This window comes from Myodes glareolus, chromosome 3 (assembly GCF_982192425.1).
Source record: "Myodes glareolus chromosome 3, mMyoGla1.1, whole genome shotgun sequence".
NCBI classification, from domain to species: Eukaryota; Metazoa; Chordata; class Mammalia; order Rodentia; family Cricetidae; genus Myodes; species Myodes glareolus.
Window position 1 is genome coordinate 96,396,199 of NC_142028.1, and position 17,300 is coordinate 96,413,498.

Consider the following 17,300-nt stretch of genomic DNA (forward strand, 5'->3'; position numbering starts at 1 on the left):
TGTGTGTGTGTGTGTGTGTGTGTATTTTTTCTCCTCTTAGAGAAGTTCACATAAGAGGCCAGGTTCAGTTCCCAGACCGACTGTTCTGGCTGAAGTGTCACCTTGCTTTTTCCTACATGCTGATTTAGACAAATAGCATGGTCTGAGTAAAAGACCAAGAATAAAGGAAAATGGATTCATAATAGTGAACAAGAGACTACGGTCCCAGCTACTTGGGATGGGTAGGCAGACTGTAAGTCCAAAGCCAATCTAGACAATTTATTGAGATCCTGTCTCAAAATAAAAAGTAAAAAAGGACTGGGGGTACAACTCATTGGAAAAGTACTTGTCAAGAATGCACAAGGCAATAGATTCAATTTCCAGCATGGGAGCAGGGGTGAAAAAAAAAAGAGAGAGAGAACCAGACTTGGTTTGATTCATTATGCTTACACTTAGTTACTAGCTTTGAGATGACACTATCTGTGACTCAGTTTTCTTCCCTTTAAAATGGGGCGATGTTCCTTGTCTCATTGAATTACTGTGATGTCGGATAATACTGTCTGTATGTTTCCTGAACATACAGGTCACTCAATAAATCAGTTAACCTGCTCCTCTCCTCCCCATCCTTCCAGGCTGCCTGGTTTAGTCCTTTCTGGTTCTACAATGGAGGAATTAGAGGCTGAGTTAGGGGAAATAAGAAGCCGCAGATTGTCCAGCAAATCAAAATCTTCGCCAAAATCCAAATGCAGATCTGTTGTTCTCCAAAGACTGAGCCTGTATGTTAGGTCTAAACAGGAAACAGCGAGGCTGGGGGAGTCAGAGTGGACTGAGCGATCTCAGTCTTCTTTGGCTACTCCACGAAAGGGCTGTTGAGAAAATTATCCCAATCATGTTAATGAACAATTGCGTGTGGACTTTCTCTGGGGAAAACTAGCCAACAAAAGCTCTGGTTGGGGGCCGGCAGCCAAGAGCGGAGAGTTACCGCAGCTGGCACTACTGAGGGGCTCTCGGCTGGAATAATCAACCCAATTGCCTCCTTGTAGGAGTGAATTGGGGCTCATAAATTGTAACCATGTAGCTCATGGAAAATGGCTCCTGCGCTCCCTGGTGAAATGCTTTCAAGACCATCTGGTGCCGAGTGGTATCCTTGCAAAAGCTGGGTGTGTGCTAGTCCAGGGAAGGCACCCGTCAAAGCTCTCCTGTTGGTCTGGTAGAGTCAGGCCAGAATCCGGCTCCCATCAATGCACGGGGTATAGCCCTCCACCACCGAGTCTGGGCTCCTCTTGTATGAAAAGGAGCTGATAGGATTTATGTCACAACGAAGGTTTGGGCAGGTAAAAAGAGAGATATTTAGTTTTGTTTGCTTTTCGTGCTAAGGGTGGCCCAGAATCATAAATATATTGAGCATATATTGTACCACTCAGCGGCAGCCCCCACCCTTAAGGAAAGATCTTAATAAAGGTCATGTAACAGAGTAGACACTCCCTATACTTGAGAGTTTTCCTGCTCAAAGAGAGCTCTCTGAAAAGGGGAACAGAGAGAAACATGTAGTTCTCACATTGGTTGGCATTTTCCTGCTGGGAAATGACAGTTTTCCAACTCCGAGACTGATGGATTTGAGTAGGCAATTATTTTTTTCTGGTGGCATACTTTCATCTGTTTGGTATCCCTCCCTCTCACTACCCCTGTTCTCTAGAAGTGTGTTTCTTTGCCACCCACAGTCTCCTTATGGGGCATTTCCACTATCTCATTTAACAGTAACAAATGAACGGTCTCGTGTGAGTGTCAGCAGCTCATTTGAATAGATGCAACTGCTCTCCCCATTTTACAGATGAATTTAAGTAAAAATCTTGGGGGTCATTTAGCAACAGGAACAAGAGAATCAAGATTCCGGGCCTGGTATGCCTAACTCCAATGTTTTTACTACTGTCTGGGTCAAGGATTTGTTCCTAGGTTGCCCTGAAAACATTCAGCTGACCAGGCTGGGTTGATAGTATCTATAGGGACCCAAACATTCTTTCTCGGAGCCACATGTTTTTCTAGCTGCATCTCCAGAAGAGGTGCGGGGCATGACCTTCACCGAAAAGTCATTGGTTGTCTTTTCCAGGCTTCTGTAGGTTGCCTACCAAGATCACTGGAGTTATCTAGTTGACTTGTATTCCCCACTGCCACACACTGCCCAGCCAACCTCTCATCCCTCACACCGTGGAGTTCTGACCCTCTTCTCCCTAAGTGCTGCCTGGCACTCAGTAGGTAGTTAGTATGATCCTCCAGTTGGGTGTTTGAACTTTCATTACAACTTTTTAATTGGGTCAAGATTAAACTTTATCATGACAGTCTAGGCTCATTGTTAAATCAATTGCCCTAGCCTGTTTGTGTAGAGCCTAATATCAAAATGTTTCCCACGTCTTTTCCATCTAGAACTCTCTATTCTTTCTCCTAGAACCAAATGCCATTTCATAGTCTAGGATCCCACCCCAGAGAGGATTTTGTATATCATCCCTTTCACCCCATCAGCCCAGCCGTGGACCAAAAGTCACATGTGTCTCTATGTGACTTTAGACAGCCAATAGAGTCGTCTTAGCGAGTCTTCCCCCACACTGCATGTCTCACCATCCCAGAACCCAGTTAACCTGTAGCTACCAGACAGACCTTACTGAGGAGAGAGTGAAGGCTCTTCTCATCCTGCTCTACAACACTCTAGCTGAGTGGCAGTGGCCACAGGCTAGGACTTAGGTCAACCTGCCTATTTGGGGGTTCTATATTCTCTGCTAGGGTTTCAGAGTCTACCGTCTTAACTCTGTCTTGTGAGCTGTATGACAAACTCTTACTTTGTTATTGTCCTGATGCAAGACAATATCATTAATCTGTCTCCTAGTGGGTTTGTGTTCCTGTAAAAGTAGACAATAATCATTTCCTGTTAGGATTTATATTAGCCAGAATTCTCTAGAGTCACAAAACTTATAGAATATCTCTCTCTCTCTCTCTCTCTCTCTCTCTCTCTCTCTCTCTCTCTTATTTCTCTCTCTCTCTCTCTCTCTCTCTCTCTCTCTCTCTCTCTCTCTCTCCCCCCACACACACACACACACACACACACAAACACACACACAATTTATAGGGATGACTTACAGGCTGCAGTTGAACTAATCCAACAATGATTACCTGTGAACAGAAGTCCAAGAATCTTGTAGTTCCACAAGGCTGGATGTCTCAGCTGGTGTTCTGTATCTGCTGAAATCCCAAAGAAGTAGGCTTCAGTGCCAGGGAAGAAATGGATGTGGTAGCGTGGCAAGGGCAAACAGGCAAAGAGCAAAACCTTTCTTCTTCCATGTCCTTATATAGGCTTCCAGCAGAAGGCATGGCCCAGATTAAAGATGTGTCTTCCTGCCTTAAGATCTGGATCAGAGGTGTGTCTTCCTCAAAGGTCTAGACTAGAAGTGGATTTGTCCACTTCAAACCAAACAGAAAATCTCTCACAAGTATGCCTTCCAGTTCTGTATTAAAGTTCATTCCAGATGGAGCCAAGTTGACAACCCAGAACAGCTATCACAAGGTTGTTGAGAGTGTAATGCTAATATTAAAAGAATATATTGGGAAACTAGAAAGATGGTTTAGCCTTTGTTGTGACTGCAAAGGACTCAGGTTTGGTGCTCAGCACCCACACTGAGGTTCACTACCCTCTGTCTGAAACTCTCATGCTTGGAGATCCATTGTCTCTGGGTTCTGAGGGCCCATAAATTCCCATGTATATATCCACACACAGATACACATGCTTACACTTAATTAGAAACTAATATAAATTATTAAAAATATATTATTTTAGAATAATACAAATGTGTCAAACAGTCCTCATGAGCTCTGCTCATTAAATCTCCTTCTAAACTAAGAAGACAAGTCTCAAATACTTTAAATTGGTTTCTGCTTTTATTTTTTTTTATTTTTTAAATTTATTTATTTATTATATATACAATATTCTTTCTGTGTGTATGTCTACAGGCCAGAAGAGGGCACCAGACCTCATTACAGATGGTTGTGAGCCACCATGTGGTTGCTGGGAATTGAACTCAGGACCTTTGGAAGAGCAGTCAGTGCTCTTAACCACTGAGCCATCTCTCCAGCCCTGGTTTCTGCTTTTAGATGATGATAAAATATGCAGTTAGATCTGTTATAACATATTATACATGTGATTTAATGATGCTTTAAAATATATTATATATAGTGATAAAAATTTAAGGTTATAAAGATCTATTTTGAATTAGCAAAAGCTAACCTAGAGATTACAGCACCCAGCCCTTCCTGTAAGGTATTTACAAGAGTGGCCTAATGAAGCAAAATTAAATTAAGTTGGGTATAAATTAAACCTGGAAGATAATTCCCTCCTGCACTGTGTGACCTTCACTATCGTCAGTTTTTAGTGTTAATCTTCTATTGCAAAAAGGAAATTTTCTTTTCTTCTTTGTCCTTCACAGGCATAAATCTGACCTATTAATTTAAAGGCAGTTACAGTCAAGCTGGAGGACTCTGGGTAAAACATTCCTCCACAACCTCTCGTCTTGTGTTCAGCTCTCTCCAGGCAGATCCTGACTAGTGCCATTATAGTCATAACTCAGATATACTCAATAAACAAACAGTCCTCTAATGCTCAGAGATCTAAAGAATATGGCCTATAAAATGTTTAATTCAAAAGACTTTTTGTATTAGAGACATGCCAGCTCCTGGTACCACCCCTGTTTTCCCCAAAGAAGACGAATGGCCACAGAAGAACTTCCACTCAGAACTTGCTTCATACATGGCAACCCTAGCCACTGAGAAAACCTGCCTTTCACCTCAGCTGCTGCAAAGACCCTCTTCAGACTGTGGACAACAGGCAAGTTGGCCCTCCCATGCTTTCTTACTCCACAGAAGCCTGCGGAATGTTCTGGGACCTTGCAGATCTACTTCTTCTAGCTGGAAGATGGATGTTGGCCTGAAACCCTGGGGTGTCAGTCTAGGTAGCCAATTAAGTACCGTCTCTGTCCTTTCTAATCATTAATTCAGGTGAAAGGTATTCCTCTCAGGAATCCAATGCTGTTTGATGACTAGTAGCTTTGCCAGCTTACAGCATGAACCAAGGCCCAGCCGCTTTCTCAGTTCTCTGTAAAACTCAGGTCACAGGCCTCACCCTCTTAGAGCCAATACTAAGTCCAAACACAGTTCACCTTGTTCAGTTCAGTCAGTCTCAAGAAGAGACAAACTCACAAGACAGATTTCTCCTGGGTGCTAAGATGATGCTGTGATGCTGGGGGAGGAACAGGTGCTTTCAGGGTCACTTTGGTAAAGATAGAAAGGCTTAAGAGATGCAGATCTAAGAATGTTTTAGGGTCTAGAGAGGTGTTTTACAGTGTGCAAAGTCAAGTTATTAAGGTGTGTAAATGTGGGTTATAAAGGTCTGAGGATAAAAAGCCAGAGTGATGACAAAGGCAAGTGATTTGAGACGTTTGAAAGAATAAAAAATGTCCCAGATTTCTCTCTCTCTCTCTCTCTCTCTCTCTCTCTCTCTCTCTCTCTCCTACCATTATATTAGGACTCCAAGGGTTCATTTTCTTAACATTAATTAATAAAATTCCAATGAGTTATTAACGGAGCTCTGGCAAAGGGCTACCACTCTCATCATAGCCACAAACTCAAGATTTCAAATTCCCTTCGGCTGTTTGCTAACTACAGACTTAAAAGGTGCTTTCCATTGTGCTGAAGACATCTGCCATGGTTTCGGGACAGAAGAAAGAAGATTAATGTTTTCAACCAGAATCCTTTCTGGCATGAAAGGATTGTAGACACTGCCATTTCTACAATGTGAATTTCAATACAGACTATAGACAGTGGGAATGTTAAAACTTATCTCTTTGCAAACTCAGAAAGAATTCTTGTAAGTTCCAGAAAGTTGACTCGGATTTACCTCAAATAGATAAGATGAACCCCACAATTACTAGGACCTAACCAGCCTAAGCCTTCCCATCTTACCCTGGTCTTGACACTCCCCTTCCTCAGTTACCAGAACCTAAGAATAAAAATACTCTTCCCTAACCTTAACCTTGTCCTCTGCTCTGCCGAAACAAACAAACAAAATGAGTTTACTATTTATCAGACAGAGGGAAGTCATATCACCCAATAAACTAGTTTAGTTGGTACCCTGAAGCAGAAGTTGAAAGGGTCTATGTGATAAGAGAAAAGAAAATGAGATTGGTACATGAATTGAAGTTCAAGACTCCACTTAGCATATGTATTAGTTTCTTTTGTCCATGTTTTGGCAAAATGCCTCTCAGAAGCAACTTAAAGAAGAAAAGTTTGTTTTAGATGATGATTTAAAGGGATACTGTTAATCCTGGTGAGGTCAGCAAGGAATATGAGGCAACTGGCCACATTACAGCCATTTACTCAGGAAGAAGAAAAGATGGATGCCGATGCTGAGCTCAATTTCTCCCCTTTCCCTTTTTATTCAGTCTTGGACCCCAGTCTATGGGACAATGCCGCCCATGTTCAGGGTAGATCTTCCTTCTTCAGCTAAATCTCGCTGGAAATGTCCTCATAGCCAGACTCAGAGCTGTGTCTTAGGTGACATCAAATTCAGTGAAGCTGACAGGAAAAATTCACCCTCACAAACCATGAGCTAGATTATTTACTCTTTGTTATTATACTGTGCTGGCCAAACAGTGGGTGAGTTCTTAAGGAAGTGGTCACATCAAGACTCTAGTGTGTACATGATCCCAAGACAGGTAATTTCCTGTGTGGATAGCTAAGATTTGGCAATGGATTCCCAACAATTTGTTTCCTACCTTCATTTTATAGATAGGAAACAATAAGAATAACAAATATGAGTCTTTTCTATCAAATACTATAACACTTGTGTTTAGGACTAGGAATTAAAATTTTTTTTTTAGCTTCTCCACCTTATAATTCTTTTATGTAAATGTAATCTTATGTAAATCTTCCCCACCCAGTAAAACCTTTGTTTACACAGAGGCCTATTTCTCTATTCTAGGAATTTGCTACGGCGAGAAATGATTTTCTCCTAGGAGCAGAGACCCCCTTCTCCTTCTGTCTTCTGTGTGCCAGTTATTTTCAGACTCTGAATAAGATTGTGATGTGGGACCCAGCCAATGGGAAAAGACACAGCCACCTCCTGAGTTAGAATAAAAACCAAATGCACTTCCTGTCTCAGTGTGTTGGCACTTTTAGAGCACACCCTCGTGATCAAGGGTAAAGTTGGCTTGGTTCAGATACTTCATCTAGAATGGTGGTCTCTTTGCAACCCCAAAATATTGTTGATTGGTTGGCTGCTTGGTTGGATGGTTGTTGTTGTTTACTCTTTGCTTTTCGTGGGCCCACTACCCAGCTCCCAAATAAACACACAGAGACCTATTCATACTTATGAAAGCTCAGCCTTAGCCTAGCTTGTTTCTAGCCAGCTTTTCTTAAATTATCCCATCTATCTTTTGCCTCCGGGCTTTTACCTCTCCTTACTTCTTACTCTTCTTACTCTTGACTCGCTGTGTAGCTGGGTGCTGGCTCCTGAAATACTTCTCTCCTCCTTTAACTTCCTGGTGTGGGACGTCCTTCTGTGTATGTGTTGCTTTTATTGGTTAATAAATAAAGAATCTGCCTTGGCCTGCGATAGGGCAGAGTAGAGCTAGGCAGGGAAAACTAAACTGAATGCTGGGAGAAAGAAGGCCGAGTCAGGAAGATGCCTTCGAGCCACTAGAGGAGAAAGATGCAAGTTGCCAGCTGGAACCTCGCTGATAGGCTACAAGCCTCATGGTAAAATATAAAATAATAAAAATGGCTTAATTCTAGAAGTAGGAGCTAGCTAGCAATATGCTTAGGGTACAGGCCAAACAGTGTTGTAAATAATATAGTTTCTATGTAATTATTTTGAGTCTAAGCAGCCAGGAACAAATGAATGTCCTCCTACTACATATTGGTTGGGGCTTGAACTCATGACCCTGAGATGAAGAGTCTCATGCTCTACCAACTGAGCAGCCTCCTACTACAACTTCCCTAACCTCTCCCAATTTATTCTCTCTACATGTCAGCCCTGCCTTTCCTTTCTCCTGACTAGCTATTGGTCATTCAGCTCTTCATTAGACCTATCAGGTGTTTTCGACAGTCAAAGTAAAATAGCTATGCAGAGTTAAAGAAATACAACATAAAAGAATACAATACATCTTTGCTTTGTCAAACAAATATTCCACAGCATTAAACAAATGTGGCAAATCTTTAAGTAACATTCTACAACACCAAACTTATTTCTAATGGAACACAAATTCAGTCTTTGTGAAACCCACTGATGAAGAATAAGAACACTGTCACAATTTAAAGCCAAATTTGAAGCAAACTTTAACTAAATACTGGCCTGGTAGATGGGCTCTGGTCAGTTCAATATCCAGTATCCCAGAAAATGGTCCCAATCAAATTTTGCAAAGGCTAAAGAAGGAAAACCCATAATTCATTGTATTTCCCATCAGGTTTAATCAGGGGCAAGCATATATCCTGACGTATTTCCTGCCTGCATATCTCCTGCCCACATGTGATCAAGCACATCTGGTATAGATGGGTCAAACTTGTTAGAGGAGTGAAAACAGGTGACTTGTCGTCACCCATAAACAGCAACCTCCAGTATTTCAGGAACTGTCTGTTCCTGGGTCAGGGACTTGCAGATCAGAGGCATTTTTGTTTCATGGATCTCTAAGGCATAGTCATTAAAACTTTAAAAGTAACTTTGGCTCTCACACCTCCTGTCACTCAGAAATGACAGAGTTAAACACTGGTTCCAAGACACCCCTACTCCTTGGGTGAACAAATGTTATTGAAAGCCTCAAGATTAAGGAGAACAAAGGGTGATTTGGGGTGCTAGAGCAGGAAAGCTTGGGTAAGTGTACCATTCTCAGGAACAAAAACCACAAACCAGATAAAATTCAAATTCTCTCGAAACTGCTCCAAGTAAATGCAAGTGAGCTTTATCATTTCATTATACCCTTTCTTTGATGATATGAAAAAGGGAATTCACAGGGCAAAGATATGCAAACTACAGTGCTCTTAAATCTTTCAAACTCCCCTTTTCAGTATTCACTTGTAATGATTGTATGACTTCGGCTGATTTTTTTTTCAAACTGTTTTAGTATTGGCTTAAACCCTCAAGCATGGTACTAGAAGAAACAAAAGATAATATAGCTTTTCAACTAGAATCACTTATGTTGAAAATGAGAAATTAAGTACTAAAGGAACAGGGTTTGTTGGTTTTCTTGTTTTGTTTTGAGACAGGGCCTCCCTACATAGTCCTGGCTGTCCTGAAATTCACTGTGCAGAGTAGGCTGTTCTCAAACTCACAGAGATCCACTTGCCTCTGCCTCCTAAGCGCTGGGATTACAGACATGTGCACCAACAGATTTTTAAAAAAAGAAAATTTCAAGTATCAGTATGTAGAGTGGAAGAAGAATAATTTTGGTTGCATTTCTCCCCTTATTACTAAGTATTCAAACTATAACACCTTTAAAAATAAAATGTCGATGTAAAATAACTTTAAGAAGAATCACTCAGATGGGAAATAAGAAAATATTAATCAAGAAATTTACTGGGCCAATAATGTCTTAGTTTATCATTATTCAAACATTTAATTATGTACCTCCTCTTGCAGAGTTCACACTGTCTTCCTTTTGATCCCTGCAGTAAACTGTGATACTTACACTTAGAGGATACTAAACCAGGATGGAATTATTATATTCCAAACTAAACCAGGATGGAATATAATACCTCTTCAGGGTTCCTTTTATAAAAGCCTAACACATGTGAAACAAGGTCACCTTTCACAGTTTCTGTAGAACTTCCATAATGACAAACAGTCTTGAGACGCCCAACCTAGGAAACCTTACAAATATAGAACACTACTTTGATGACTATACCCAATGCTATATCACAAATATTTGCAAGATTTCATGCTTAGTGTCAAGAAGATAAAGTGAATACAATTTCCCTTTAACAATTTCTTTATTTTGTAATATACTAGTAATACTGAGATGTCTGCTGTAAAGTAAACACTGTGATTACTTGCAAGTACTGTGTTGCTTAAGCTGCCTTTGTAAGAGTATTTTATCAGGCATCCAGAGGGCCATCGGAAGGGTGAGTGTGCTTCGGGCCCGCGGCAGGGGCCCGGCGAGGAGGAGCTAGGACTTTCCCCGACCCCATAGACTCCCAGGTCAGCCTGCTCTGCTGGCTCCACCCTGCTAGCATCTCCTCCAGCCATCCCAGCTTCCATCCAAAGGGCCATCGGAGGGGTGAGTTTGCTTCGGGCCTGCGACAGGGGCTGGTGAGGAGGAGTTCGGTCTTTCCCCGACCCCATAGACTCCCAGGTCAGCCTGCTCTGCTGGCTCCACCCTGCTAGCGCCCCTGCCAGCCATCCCAGCCTCCAGCCAGTGGGCCATCGGAGGGGTAAGTTTGCTTCAGGCCAGCAGCAGGGGCCCGGCGAGGAGGAGCTCGGACTTTCCCCGACCCCATAGACTCCCAGGTCAACTTGCAGTGCTGGTTCCACCCTGCTAAGCTCTCCCGCCTGCCATCCCAGCTTCCATCCAGGTACAAATTTCTATATTTCTCCCCTCCCACTGGGGCCATAAAATTTCCCCAGCTCAGCTGCCTTGCACACTGGGCCTGCTCTGTAGGCGCATCCCGGAAAGAGGGAGTGCCTGTGCTTCAATAGCCTGCCTGAGGAAAGGTAGGCATTCTATCAGTGAACTCCCTGCCCAACAAGGGAACCTGACCCGCTACCAGAAGTTCCAATAGAGAGCATTTGAAGGAAGAGATGGGCAGACGCCAAGGCAAGACCTCCTCCAACAATCTGAAAAACAACATGAAAACACCAGATCCCAACGACCCTACAACAGAAGGATTTGAACACTCTAACCCAGATGAAGTGGGAAAAAGTGCCATTATGAAAACAATAGAGTCCCTTAAACAGGATATGAATAACTCCCTTAAGGAACTGGTTGAGAAGTATAACAAAAAGTTTGAAGAAATGAGTATAGAAATGGATGAGAAATATAACAAAAAGTTTGAAGAAATAAGTAAATCCGTGAATGATACCCTGAGAAACCAAGAAAAAACAATCAAACAAGTAAAGGAAACAGTCCAAGAATTGAAAACTGAAATGGAGGCAATGAAGAAAACACAAAACGAGAACCGGCTGGATATGGAAAACCTAGGTAAACGAGCAGAGACTACAGAATCAAGCATAACCAATAGAATACAAGAGATAGAAGAACGAATCTCAGATTCTGAAGATACCATAGAGAAAATAAATGCTCTGGTCAAAGAAAACAGCAAATTCAACAAATTCTCTTCACAAAACATTCAGGAAATCTGGGACACAATAAAAAAACCAAATCTAAGAATAATAGGGATTGAAGAAGGAGAAGAACTGCAGATCAAAGGCCCAGAAAATATATTTAACAAAATTATAGAAGAAAACTTTCCCAATCTAAAGAACAATATTCCTATGAAGGTTCAAGAAGCATACAGAACGCCGAATAGACTGGATCAAAAAAAAACGTCCCCTCGCCATATAATAATCAAAACACAAAACATCCAGATTAAAGAAAGAATATTAAGAGCTGCAACAGAAAAAGGTCAAGTGACTTATAAAGGTAAACCTATCAGGCTTACACCAGACTTCTCTATGGAAACCATGAAAGCCAGAAGATCCTGGATAGAGGTACTGCAGAAACTAAGAGACCATGGATGCAAACCCAGACTACTATACCCAGCCAAGCTATCGTTCACTATCAACGGAGAAAACAAAATATTCCAGGATAAAAATAAATTTAAACAATTCGTAGCCACAAATCCATCCCTACAGAAAGTAATAGAAGGAAAATCGCAACCCAAGGAATCCAACATTGCCATCACTACCTACAATAACCCAGACATCTAGCGACCCTTCACAACCACAACTCAAAGAAGAGAAACACACAAACTCTACTACACACACACACACACACACACACACACACACACACACAAATAATAAATGGAATCAACAACCACTGGTCATTAATATCACTTAATATTAATGGACTCAACTCACCTATAAAAAGGTACAGACTTAGAGACTGGATAAGAAAACAGGATCCAACATTCTGCTGTTTACAAGAAACACACCTCAACCACAGAGATAGACATCTACTCAGAGTAAAGGGTTGGGAAAAGGTTTTCCAAGCAAACGGACCTAAGAAACAAGCTGGTGTGGCCATTCTAATATCTAACAAAATTGACTTCAAACTAAAATCAATCAGAAGAGATGGAGATGGACATTTCATACTCTTAACAGGAACAATTAATCAGGAGAAAGTCTCAATCCTGAATATCTACGCCCCTAATATAAAAGCACCCACTTATGTAAAAGAAAAACTTTTAGAACTCAAGGCAGTCATCAAACCACACACACTAATAGTAGGAGACTTCAACACACCTCTCTCACCAATGGACAGATCAATCAAACGGAAAATCAACAGAGAAATAAGAGAATTGCTAGAGGTAATTAATCAAATGGACTTAACAGATATCTATAGAACATTCTACCCAAAAAGGAAAGAATATACCTTCTTCTCTGCAGCTCATGGAACCTTCTCGAAAATTGACCACATACTCGGTAACAAAGAAAACTTACACAGATACAAAAAAATATTAGTAATCACCTGTGTCTTGTCGGATCACCACGGAATAAAGTTAGAACTCAATAACAATTCGAATTCCAGAAAGCCTACAAATGTGTGGAAGTTGAATAGTCAACTACTGAATCATCCTTGGGTCAAGGAAGAAATAAAGAAAGAAATTAAAGTCTTCCTTGAATTTAATGAAAATAAAGACACAACATACTCAATGGGACACAATGAAAGCAGATCTAAGAGGAAAGTTCCTAGCGCTAAGTGCCCAATTAAAGAAAACGGAGAAAGCATATATTGGAGACTTAACAGCACACCTAAAAGCTCTGGAAAAAAAAGAAGCAGACTCTCCCAGGAGGAGTAGAAGATTGGAAATAATCAAACTGAGGGCTGAAATCAACAAAATAGAAACACAGAAAACAATCCAAAAAATCAACGAAACAAAAAGTTGGTTCTTGGAGAAAATCAACAAGATTGACAAACCCCTAGCCAAACTAATCAAACGGCAGAGAGAGAACACTCAAATTAATAAGATCGGAAATGAAAAAGGGGACATAACAACAGACACAGTGGAAATTCAGAGAATCATTAGATCTTACTACGAGAGTTTATATGCCACAAAGTTGGAAAATATACAAGAAATGGATTGGTTTTTAGATAAATACCATTTACCAAAGTTAAATCAAGAGCAAGTGAACAATCTAAATAGACCTGTTAGTCGCGAAGAATTAGAAGCTGTTATCAAAAACCTCCCCACCAAAAAAAAACCCAGGTCCAGATGGTTTCAATGCAGAATTCTACCAGAACTTCCAGGAAGAGCTAATGCCTATACTCCTTAATGTACTTCACAATATAGAAACAGAAGAATCATTGCCAAACTCTTTTTATGAAGCTACAGTTACCCTGATACCAAAACCACACAAAGACACAACCAAGAAAGAGAATTACAGACCAATCTCACTCATGAACATTGACGCCAAAATACTCAATAAAATACTGGCAAACTGAATCCAAGAATACATTAGAAAAATTATCCATTATGATCAAGTGGGCTTCATCCCAGAGATGCAGGGCTGGTTCAACATACGCAAATCTATCAATGTAATCCATCATATAAATAAATTGAAAGAAAAAAGCCATATGATCATTTCATTGGATGCTGAAAAAGCATTTGACAAAATTCAACACCCCTTTATGATAAAGGTGTTGGAGAGATTGGGTATACGAGGATCATACCTAAATATAATAAAAGCAATATATAGTAAGCCGACAGCTAACATCAAATTGAACGGAGAGAAACTCAAAGCCATTCCAGTAAAATCAGGAACACCACAAGGCTGTCCACTCTCTCCATACCTCTTCAATATAGTGCTTGAAGTCCTAGCAATAGTAATAAGACAACATAAGGGGATCAAGGGGATTCGAATTGGAAAGGATGAAGTTAAACTTTCGTTACTTGCAGACGATATGATAGTGTACATAAGCGACCCCAAAAACTCTACCAAAGAACTCCTACAGCAGATAAACACCTTTAGTAATGTGGCAGGATACAAGATCAACTCCAAAAAATCGGTTGCCCTCCTATACACAAAGGATAAAGAAGCAGAGAGGGAAATCAGAGAAACATCACCTTTCATGATAGCCACAAATAGCATAATATATCTTGGGGTAACTCTAACCAAGGAAGTGAAAGACCTATTTGACAAGAACTTTAAGTCCTTGAAGAAAGAAATTGAGGAGGATACCAGAAAATGGAAAGATCTCCCCTGTTCTTGGATTGGGAGAATCAACATAGTAAAAATGGCAATTCTACCAAAAGCAATCTATAGATTCAATGCAATTCCCATCAAAATTACATCAAACTTTTTCACAGACCTTGAGAGAACAATAATCAAGTTTATATGGAAAAACAAAAAACCCAGGATAGCCAAAACAATCTTATACAATAAAGGAACTTCTGGAGGCATTACCATCCCTGACTTCAAACTCTATTACAGAGCAACAGTATTGAAAACAGCTTGGTATTGGCATAACAACAGAGAAGTCGACCTATGGAATCGAATAGAAGACCCGGGTAGTAACCCACAGACATATGAACACCTGATATTTGACAAAGGAGCTAAAGGCATACAATGGAAGAAGGAAAGCATCTTTAACAAATGGTGCTGGCATAACTGGATGTCAACCTGTAGAAGAATGAAAATAGATCCATATCTATCACCATGCACAAAACTCAAGTCCAAATGGATTAAAGACCTCAACATTAATCTGACCACTTTGAACCTGATAGAAGAGAAAGTGGGAAGTAGTCTACAAGATATAGGCACAGGAGACCTGTTCCTAAGCAGAACCCCAGGAGCTCAGACAATAAGAGAAGCAATGAATAAATGGGACCTCCTGAAACTGAGAAGCTTCTGTAAAGCAAAGGACACTGTCAGTAAGACCAAAAGGCTACCTTCCGATTGGGAGAAGATCTTCACAAATCCCTCATCAGACAAAGGTCTGATCTCCAAAATATACAAAGAACTCAAGAAACTAGACACTAAAACTCTAACTAACCCAATCAAAAAATGGGGTACTGAACTGAACAGAGAATTCACAACAGATGAACTTCGAATGGCCAAAAGGCACTTAAGGTCATGCTCAACCTCCTTAGCGATCAGGGAAATGCAAATCAAAACAACTTTGAGATATCATCTTACACCTGTCAGAATAGCCAAACTCAAAAACACCAATGATAGCCTATGCTGGAGAGGATGTGGAGTGAGGGGAACACTCATCCATTGTTGGTGGGAATGCAAACTTGTGCAGCCACTGTGGAAATCAGTGTGGCGGTTTCTCAGGAAACTGGGAGTCAACCTCCCTCAGGACCCAGCAATTCCACTCTTGGGAATATACCCAAGAGATCCCCTATCATACCACAAAAGCATCTGTTCAACTATGTTCATAGCAGCACTATTTGTAATAGCCAGAACCTGGAAACAACCTAGGTGCCCCTCAATAGAAGAATGGTTAATAAAGGTGTGGAACATATACACATTAGAGTTCTACTCAGCAGTAAAAAACAATGACATCTTGAATTTTGCATGCAAATGGATGGAAATAGAAAACGCCTTACTGAGTGAGGTAAGCCAGACCCAAAAAGAGGAATATGGTATGTATTCACTCATATGTGGATTCTAACCATAATTAAAGGTCTTTGAGCCTGTTATTCGTGATCCTAGAGAAGCTAAATAAGAAGGTGAACCTGTTGAAAATCATGTAGCTATCTGCCTGGAGATTGGAAATAGACAAGAGTCCCAGGTAACCTCGGGTGCATGGGGGGGTGGGAGGGTTGTTGGAAGGGGAGAGGGTTAGAGAGAAGGGAGTAGGGGAGGAATGGGGAAAGCTAGGTGGACTGGGATGGGGGAGGGAGGAAGGATGGATATGAGATCAGGGAAGAATATATCTCAACTAAGGGAGTCATTTTAGGGTTTACAGGAGACTTGATTATAAATGGGATCCCAGGTCCAAGGAGAGATCCCCAGACTGTTCTCTAGACAGAGGAGAAGGTGCCTGAACCGGCCTTGGCCTATAACCATACTGATGAAGATTTTGCTTATCACCATAGATCCTTCATCTGACGATGGATGGTGATACAGATGGAGACCCACATTGGAGCACCGGAATGAGCCCCCCATGGTCCAAATGAGGGGCAGAAAAAGGAAGAACATGAAAAAAACTCAAGACCGCGAGGTGTGCGATCACTCACCGATACAAGGGGACTGATCTAATGAGAGTTCACCAAGGCCAGTTGGACTGGGACTGAACGAGCATGTGATCCAACCAGATTTTCTGAATGTGGCCGGATCTCTGAATGTGGCTGGTCCGGAGCCTTTCTGAAAAGCCACTGACAATGACACTGGGACTTGTTTCCTGTGCATATGCTGGATTTTTGGGATCCAGTCTGTTTGGATACTCACCTTCAGGGACCTGGAAGGAGTGGGGAGGAACTTGAACTTCCCACAGGGCTGGAAGCCCTGACTGCTCTTAGGGATGAAGAGGGAGGAGGAGGGGGGAGTGGGAGGGTGTTAGGAGGAGGGGCAGAAATGAAAACTTTCATAATTTAATAAACTTTAAAAAAAAGAGTATTTTATCAGGACAACACAAAAAGTAACTTGAAAGTTTTCTTGGGATTAACTACAAATAATCACAAGGGCCATGTGGTGGTAGCACACGACTTTAATTCCAGCACTCAGGAGGCAGAGGCAGGCGAATCTCTGTGAGTTCAAGGCCAACCTGGTCTACAAGAGCAAGTTCTAGGACAGAATTCAAAGCTACAGGGAAACCCTGTCTCAGAAAAAAAAATGTGAAAAAAAGAGAAAAACAATCCCAAGGCAGAACATGAGTCCTCTCATTACTGTGGCCTCAGAGCGTCTGGGACACCACTGTTGCTGCATTTGTGCCTCAGCTCAGACATTTGAAACTCAGAAACTTCAAACAGTATCACAGCCTATGATGGATGGATAGACATGCAGCCCACCTTCCTTTCTCTTTCCTGCAGGACAGCAGGGAAAACCTAGACATGTGCTGAGAGCCATACATGCCTTTGTGAAGCCCTGAGATCATTCAGCTATAAAAAAATAGGGATGATGC

At 41.3% G+C, this 17,300-nt stretch overlaps 1 long non-coding RNA gene across 1 annotated transcript in view; it reads right to left on the minus strand.

The window, feature by feature from the left end:
* Positions 1-17,300, minus strand: part of LOC146895095 (uncharacterized) — a 75,590-nt gene that overhangs the window by 15,954 nt on the left and 42,336 nt on the right. Inside the window, exon 2 of the long non-coding RNA XR_015000720.2 lies at positions 3,142-3,210. This is a non-coding gene — a long non-coding RNA (uncharacterized LOC146895095). The remainder of the gene's footprint in view (positions 1-3,141; positions 3,211-17,300) is intronic.